We start from the raw sequence: 8,658 nt of genomic DNA, 5'->3' as shown, positions 1-8,658 counted from the left end.
GCTGCAGGAGTTGCTTGTATATTTTTGAGATTAATCTTTTGTCTGTTGCTTCATTTGCTATTATTTTTCTCCCAATCTGAGGGCTGTCTTTTCACCTTGCTTATAGTTTCCTTTGTTGTGCAAAAGCTTTTAAGTTTCATTAGGTCCCATTTGCTTATTTTTGCTTTTATTTCCAATATTCTGGGAGGTGGGTCATAGAGGATCCTGCTGTGATTTATGTCTGAGAGTGTTTTGCCTATGTTCTCCTCTAGGAGTTTTATAGTTTCTGGTCTTACATTTAGATCTTTAATCCATTTTGAGTTTATTTTTTTGTATGGTGTTAGAAAGTGTTCTAGTTTATTCTTTTACAAGTGGTTGACCAGTTATCCCAGCACCACTTGTTAAAGAAGTTGCCTTTTTTCCATTGTATAGTCTTGCCTCCTTTGTCAAAGATAAGGTTGTCATAGGTTTGTGGATTTATCTCTGGGCTTTCTATTCTGTTCCATTGATCTATATTTCTGTCTTTGTGCCAGTACCATACTGTCTTGATGACTGTGGCTTTGTAGTAGAGTCTGAAGTCAGGCAGGTTGATTCCTCCAGTTCCATTCTTCTCTCTCAAGATTACTTTGGCTATTCGAGTGGTTTTATCTTTCTATCATGTTGTTAGCCATCTGAGTTAACTCCCTCAGATGCTCTTGCTATCTCAAGTCAGCTTGAGATCCAAAATAATACACAAAGATAACAACATCTACACCATTAACATGGATAACATGTTCCAATCCTACTAACAACTTTCCTTGACAATTTTTAATACCTTTTCTAAGTAACTTTTTAAAAGTTAATTTCCATTTGAGACATGATAGTAATAGGAGATTATAAATGATCAGATAGTCTTTGCCTGTTTTTCTGTCTTGCTGATTGTCTTTAAAATTAAGGTTTCATTATCTCAGTATACTAATTAATTTACTTAACATCCAAGTCCATGGGTTTTACTATATTTGATGGTAGAAATCATATTTTATTAAAATTCTTTATATTATTTCTAGTTGAAATTTAAATTGGCAAATTTCAAATGTAATACCAACTTTTGAAAGGAAAGGGTCATGAGATACTGGTATGATGTAATTTTGAATTTGTCCCAGTGATTTAAAACTTAGAATGATACTTTTAAATTTTCACTGTGTTACAGGATCTTTTTAGTTGGTGAAGAATGAGAACTATTACTATTCCACTATTAGATTTCTCTCCTCCATTCCTTTTCTTTTTCTTTCTCTCCCTCTCTCTTTCATTCTCTCATTATTTCCTTCTCTTTCTACCAAACATTCACAATATAGTAATAATAATAATGATAATAAATTCACATAATTATTTTCAAATGTTACCTTATTACATTTGTATAACAACATTGTGTAGTAGGTATTCTTGCTCTCTTTTTTTAAAAGAAATATCCAAGATGATAATTACCTTTCCTTATTCATTCAGCTCTGATTCTTACATTAATAAAAAGTTTGGTCACCTAAAACTAAATTGCTTGAGTTTCAAATGTCATTTCAACTTTAAATAAAGCAAATAATCACTAGGATAAATATTAATATTCATTATCATGGGGTAAAATACATAATTAATATAAAAATTTATCAATGTACTACATAAAATTTTCCCCAAAATCAATTTTAAATTGATTTAAATTTAAATTTTAATTCATATCCTGATTTCTTTTTAAAATTATTGTAGAAGGCAGAGTGACACCATTATGCTATACCCATATGCTACAGAAGTGAAACTGAGGTAATTCAATGAACAATGATTGGGTTTACATACATAATTTCCTTGTACACATTAGGCAAGAAACCTGGAATCAAGTTAAAATTCAATTGCATAACATGATAAATTCTTACATGCTAGAACTGCCCCTTTCCCTATCTTACTATCATGCTGTTAGCAATCTGAGTTGATTCCCTCAAATTCTTTTTTTTAAAAATCCTCCCCCAGTTGGTTTAAAAGGAAAATGATCTCTCATTCAGACTCAGAAGTGAAGGGAATCTACTTCAAATTAAAAATCCACTTCAAATTAAACAAAAAATCTCATTTGTTTATTGCATGAATATTATTTTCAATCTTTTATTACAGCCTCCCTTTTGAAAAAACTTACACTCTTTCCTTTCAGTTCAGTTCAGTTCAGTTCAGTCACTCAGCCGTGTCCGACTATTTGCAACCCCACGAATCGCAGCACGCCAGGCCTCCCTGTCCATCACCAACTCCTGGAGTTTACTCAAACTCATGTCCATAGAGTCGGTGATGCCATCCAGCCATCTCATCCTCTGTCATCCCCTTCTCCTCCTGCCCCCAATCCCTTCCAGAATCAGGGTCTTTTCCAGTGAGTCAACTCTTCGCATGAGGTGGCCAAAGTATAGGAGTTTCAGCTTCAGCATCAGTCCTTCCAGTGAACACCCAGGACTGATCTCCTTTAGGATGGACTGGTTGGATCTCCTTGCAGTCCAAGGGACTCTCAAAGAGTCTCCTCCAACACCACAGTTCAAAAGCATCAATTTTTTGGTGCTCAGCTTTCTTCACAGTCCAACTCTCACATCCATACATGACCACTGGAAAAACCATAGCCTTGACTAGACGGACCTTTGTTGGCAAAGTAATGTCTCTGCTTTTTAATATGCTACCTAGGTTGGTCATAACTTTCCTTCCAAGGAGTAAGCGTCTTTTAATTTCGTGGCTGCAATCACCATCTGCAATGATTTTGGAGCCCCCAAAAATAAAGTCTGACACTGTTTCCACTGTTTCTCCATCTATTTCCCATGAAGTGATGGGACCAGATGCCATGATCTTAGTTTTCTGAATGTTGAGCTCTAAGCCAACTTTTTCACTCTCCTCTTTCACTTTCACCAAGAGGCTTTTTAGTTCCTCTTCACTTTCTGCCATAAGGGTGGTGTCATCTGCATATCTGAGGTTATTGATATTTCTCCTGGCAATCTTGATTCCAGCTTCTGCTTCATCCAGCCCAGCGTTTCTCATGATGTACTCTGCATGTAAGTTAAATAAGCAGGGTGACAATATACAGCCTTGACGTACTCCTTTTCCTATTTGGAACCAGTCTGTTGTTCCATGTCCAGTTCTAACTGTTGCTTCCTGACCTGCATACAGGTTTCTCAAGAGGTGGGTCAGGTGGTCTGATATTCCCATCTCTTTCAGAATTTTACACAGTTTATTGTGATCCACACAGTCAAAGGCTTTGGCATAGTCAATAAAGCATAAACAGATATTTTTCTGGAACTCTCTTGCTTTTTTGATGATCCAGCAGATATCGGCAATTTGATCTCTGATTCCTCTGACTTTTCTAAAACCAGCTTGAACATCTGGAAGTTCACGGTTCACGTATTGCTGAAGCCTGGCTTGGAGAATTTTGAGAACTACTTTACTAGTGTGTGAGATAAGTGCAATTGTGAAGTAGTTTGAGCATTCTTCGGCATTGCCTTTCTTTGGGATTGGAATGAAAATTGATCTTTTCCAGTCCTGTGGCCACTTTTGAATTTTCCAAATGTGCTGGCATATTGAGTGCAGCACTTTCACAGTATCATCTTTCAGGATTTGAAATAGCTCAACTGGAATTCTATCACCTCCACTAGCTTTGTTCATAGTGATGCTTTCTAAGGCCCACCTAACTTCACATTCCAGGATGTCTGGCTCTAGGTGAGTGATCACACCATCGTGATTATCTGGGTGTTGAAGATCTTTTTTGTATAGTTCTTCTGTGTATTCTTGCCACCTCTTCTTAATATCTTCTGCTTCTGTTAGGTCCATACCATTTCTGTCCTTTATTGAACCCATCTTTGCATGAAATGTTCCCTTGGTATATCTAATTTTCTTGAAGAGATCTCTAGTCTTTTCCCATTCTGTTGTTTTCCTCTATTTCCTTGCATTGATCGCTGAGGAAGGCTTTCTTATCTCTCCTTGCTATTCTTTTGAACTCTGCTTTCAAATGGAAATATCTTCCTTTTCGCCTTTGCTTTTTGCTTCTCTTCTTTTCACAGCTATGTGTAAGGCCTCTTCAGACAACCATTTTGCCTTTTTGCATTTTTTTCCTTTGGGGATGGTCTTGATCCCTGTCTCCTGTACAATGTCACGAACCTCTGTCCACAGTTCATCAGGCACTCTGTCTATCAGATCTAGTCCCTTAAATCTATTTCTCACTTCCACTCTTTCCTTTAATGTTGTTTAAAATTCAAAATGAGCTACTTATTGGTTAAGAGAAATCAAGGCATTGATAAAGTTAGAATGTTTGTTTTGAAATGTATATGTGTATCTATTGCAATAATAAATCAGCAGGTCAAGAAGTGCTTATTACTATTAAACTAAAAACTGCTCTCATAGGTAGATACTTAAATTGACATCAAACAAACTTACTTTACATTGGATTTTAACATTATCTTTGATTACAATATTTATTTATTTAAAAAATATTTATTGGCAGTTGACTACATGGTCTAGAACTTCTTAAGTGCTGAGGGTAAGGGTACAAAAATCAACAACACAGACAGCTCTTTTTGGTTTACTCAGAGCTTAGATTTGAATGGGTAAAATACATGTCAGAAAATGAGAAGTGCTCTGAAGAAAGATTAAGCAGAGAAGTGGGTTAAGTGATGCTAATACAGCAGGGTACAATTTTTAATAAGGTGGTTACGGCTGTGAAAATAATTAAGGTTAAGGATGTGAATCATTATAGTGAAAATTGTGAAAATGACTTTTGAGCAGAAACTTAGCAAGATGAGTGAGCACTCAAGTGCACTTAGGTACCCACTCGGTACAAGAAACAGCCAGGGAAGGGGCCTTGAGGCAAGGGCACGCTCTGTCAGGATGGTGTGGCTGCATGGTAGAAATAGGAGTCCAAACAATTGTGAGGTGAGAAAGTGACCTTGTGGACTGCAGTAAGGACCAATTTTTCTCTGTGTAGCATGGGAAGCTATCAGAAACTCTTGTGTGATTTTTATATATTAAAAGATTTGGATGAATTTTGTATTAATTTAGTGGCATGTGTGGACAAATGGAAGTGAACAGGCAAAAGCAGGGAGACCAGTTAAGAGGCTCTTCCAAAAGTACACAAGGAATATGAAAGTGGTTTTTGCTAAGGTGGTAGTGGTTGAGGTGTGTGAAGTAAATTTTAAATAGACTTTGAATACCAACAGGATTTAACTATAGATTGCCTATTGACTAGAGATTGGATATGGGATGTGAGGAAAATGTCTGGAACAACTGGAAAAATGGAGTTGCTATTTGTTAGGAAGAGCAGGAGTAGCAGGATTTCAGGAGTGTATTAAGAATTTGGTTTAGGGCCAATGAAGTTTGAGATGACAATTAGGTATCAAACAGAGATGTTGATTAGAGAGTTGGGTAACTGTGTCTGGAATTCAAATAACAGGTCCAAGCTAGATATGTAAATTTGGAAGTCATCTGCCTGAAGTTACGAGACCAGATGAAAAGCGAAAAGTGAAAGCAAAGTCTCTCAGTCCTGTCTGACCCTTTGTGATCCCATGGACTATAGCCTACAACGTTCCTCCATCCATGGGATTTTCCAGGCAAGAATACTGGAGTGGGTTGCCATTTCCTTCTCCAGAGGGTCTTCCCAACCCAGGGATCGAACCTGGGTCTCCCACTTTGTAGGCAGACGCTTCACCATCTGAGCCACCAGGGAAATAAAGTCGCGAGACAAGATGAAAGCACTTTGCAAAGGAATGTAGACAGAGAAGAGAGGAGGGTCATGAGTTGGACTTTGAAGGCTTTTAGACTTTAAAGTTTGAAGAAATGAGGAAAATCAAGGAAAGGTTAAAAAGGAGTCGTCAGTGTGATTAGGAAGGAACCAGGACTCCTGTGACCTGGAAGCTGACAGAAGACATTTCAAGGAGAATGAACAGCTGTGTCTGTTAGGTCAGATAATGGGACTGTAGTCAGATAGACGACTATAGCTTTTACAAATGTGGAGATGAGCAGTTTGATAGAGTGTTACGTATGAGTTATCAAAGGCAAGATTTTGGAGATAAAAATATGAATAACTATATAAAGGAATATTGCTGTTAAAGGAAACAAGGAATGGGATGGTAGTGGGAAAAAGATGTGTAGTCAAGAGAATATATTAGGATACCACAACACATGTTTACAGAAGTAACCCAATAAAGAAGGTAACAATTATGATAAAGGATGGAGATAAGAGAATCACTTGAATGATGTCCTGGTGTAGGCAAGGAGGAGAAGGAGTCCCTGAAGAACCACAGACAGAGGTTCGTGACACTGTACAGGAGAAAGTGATCAAGACTATCCCCAAGAAAAATAAATGCAAAAGGCAAAATGGTTGTCTGGGGCGGTCTTACAAATAGCTGAGAAAAGAAGAGATGTGAAAGGCAAAGGAGAAAAGGAAAGATATACCCATTTGAATGCAAAGTTCCAAAGAATAGCAAGGAGAGATAAGAAAGCCTTCCTCAGTGAACAATGCAAAGACATAGAGGAAAGCAACAGAATGGGAAAGACTAGAGATCTCTTCAAGAAAATTAGAGATACCAAGGGAACATTTCATGCAAAGATGGGCTCAATAAAGGACAGAAATGGTATGGTCCTAACAGAAGCAGAAGATATTAAGAAGTGGCAAAAATGCACAGAAGAATTATACAAAAAAGATTTTCATGAGCAAGACAATCCAAGTGGGCCTAGGAAGCATCACTACAAACAAAGCTAGTGGAGGTGATGGAATTCTAGTTGAGTTATTTCAAAACTTAAACGATGATGCTGTGAAAGTGCTGCACTCAATATGCCAGCAAATTTGGAAAATGCAGCAGTGGCCACAGGACTGGAAAAGGTCAGTTTTCATTCCAATCCCAAAGAAAGGCAATGCCGAAGAATGCTCAAACTACTGCACTATTGTGCTCATCTCACATGCTAACAGAGTAATGCTCAAAATTCTCCAAGCCAGGCTTCAGCAATATGTGAACCGTGAACTTCCAGATGTTCAAGCTGGTTTTAGAAAACGCAAAGGAAGCAGATATCAAATTGCCAACTCCATTGGATCATAAAAAAAGCAAGAGAGTTCCAGATAAACATCTATTTCTGCTTTATTGACTATGCCAAAGCCTTTGACTGTGTGGATCACAATAAACTGTGGAAAATTCTGAAAAAGATGGGAATATCAGAACACCTTACCTGCCTCACGAAGAATCTGTATGCAGGTCAAGAAGCAATAGTTAGGACTGGACATGGAACAACAGGCTGGTTCCAAAAAGAGAAAGCAATATGTCAAGGATGTATATTATCACCCTGCTTAGATGCAGAGCACATCATGCTAAATGCCAGGCTGGATGAAGCACAAGATAGAATCAAGATTTCCAGGAGAAATATCAATAACCTCAGATATGCAGATGACACCACCCTTATGGCAGAAAGTGAAGAAGAACTAAAGAGCCTCCTGATGAATGAGAAAGAGGAAATTGAAAAAATTGGCTTAAAGTTCAACATTCAGAAAACAAAGATCATGGCATCTGGTCCCATCACCTCATGGCAAATAGATAGGGAAACAATGGAAACAGTGAGAGACTTTGTTTTGGGGGCTCCAAAATCACTGCAGATGGTGACTGCAGCCATGAAATTAAAAAATGTTTGCTCCTTGGAGGAAAAGCTATAACCAACCTAGACAAGAAATTAGAAAGCAGAGACATTACTTTGCCTACAAAGGCCCATTTAGTCAAAGCTATGGTTTATACAGTAGTCATGTATGGAAGTGAGAGTTGGACTATAAAGAAAGCTGAGGGCTGAAGAATTGATGATTTTGAACTGTAATGTTGGAAAAGACTCTTGAGAGTACTGTGGACTGCAAGGAAATCCAACTAGTCCATCCTAAAAGAAATCCATCCTGAATATTCATTGGAAGGACTGATGCTACAGCTGAAACTCCAATACCCTGGGCAGCTGATGTGAAGAACTGACTCATTGGAAAAGACCCTGGTGCTGGGAAAGATTGAAGGCAGGAGGAGAAGAGAACGACAGAGGATGAGAAGGTTGGATGGCATCACCAACTGATGGACATGAGTTTGAGTAAGTTCCAGGATTGGTGAAGGACAGGGAAACCTGGCATGCTGCAGTCCATGGGGTCGCAAAGACTTGGACATGACTGAGCGACTGAACTGAACTGATAGCAGGGGAACTTTTTGAAATGGTTTGTGACAATGAAAATGAAGCAGTAAATTTTAGAGCCAAGAGACATCTTAGTTCAAATTTCTTTTAAAAATGTATTTTGGGTCTACCTGCAGCATAATCATGGAGAAGGAAATGGGAACCCACTCTACTATTCTTGCCTGGGAAATCTCATAGACAGAGGAGCCTGGTGGGCTATAGTCAATGGGATTGCAACTAGTCACACACAACTGAGTGACTCAGCATGCCCCATAATTACCTGTGCTGCTGCTTTTAAATACAGATTTCTGAACCTCACTACAGACCTTCTAATAAAGACTCCTTTGATATGTAACCCAAGAATCTTAATTTTTAACAAAGTCTCTAGATGGCTTTTTTACACATAAATGTTTGAGGAGAGTTCATCTAGCCCAAATCCTCTTTTTTATAGATGAAGAAGCTGAGGCTTGGAGGTGATAATTTACAGTCTTTGAGTCAAATTGATCAGAATAATCT

Source organism: Cervus canadensis, chromosome 5, assembly GCF_019320065.1.
Source record: "Cervus canadensis isolate Bull #8, Minnesota chromosome 5, ASM1932006v1, whole genome shotgun sequence".
Lineage (NCBI taxonomy): Eukaryota > Metazoa > Chordata > Mammalia > Artiodactyla > Cervidae > Cervus > Cervus canadensis.
Note: the sequence above shows the minus strand (reverse complement) of the source record.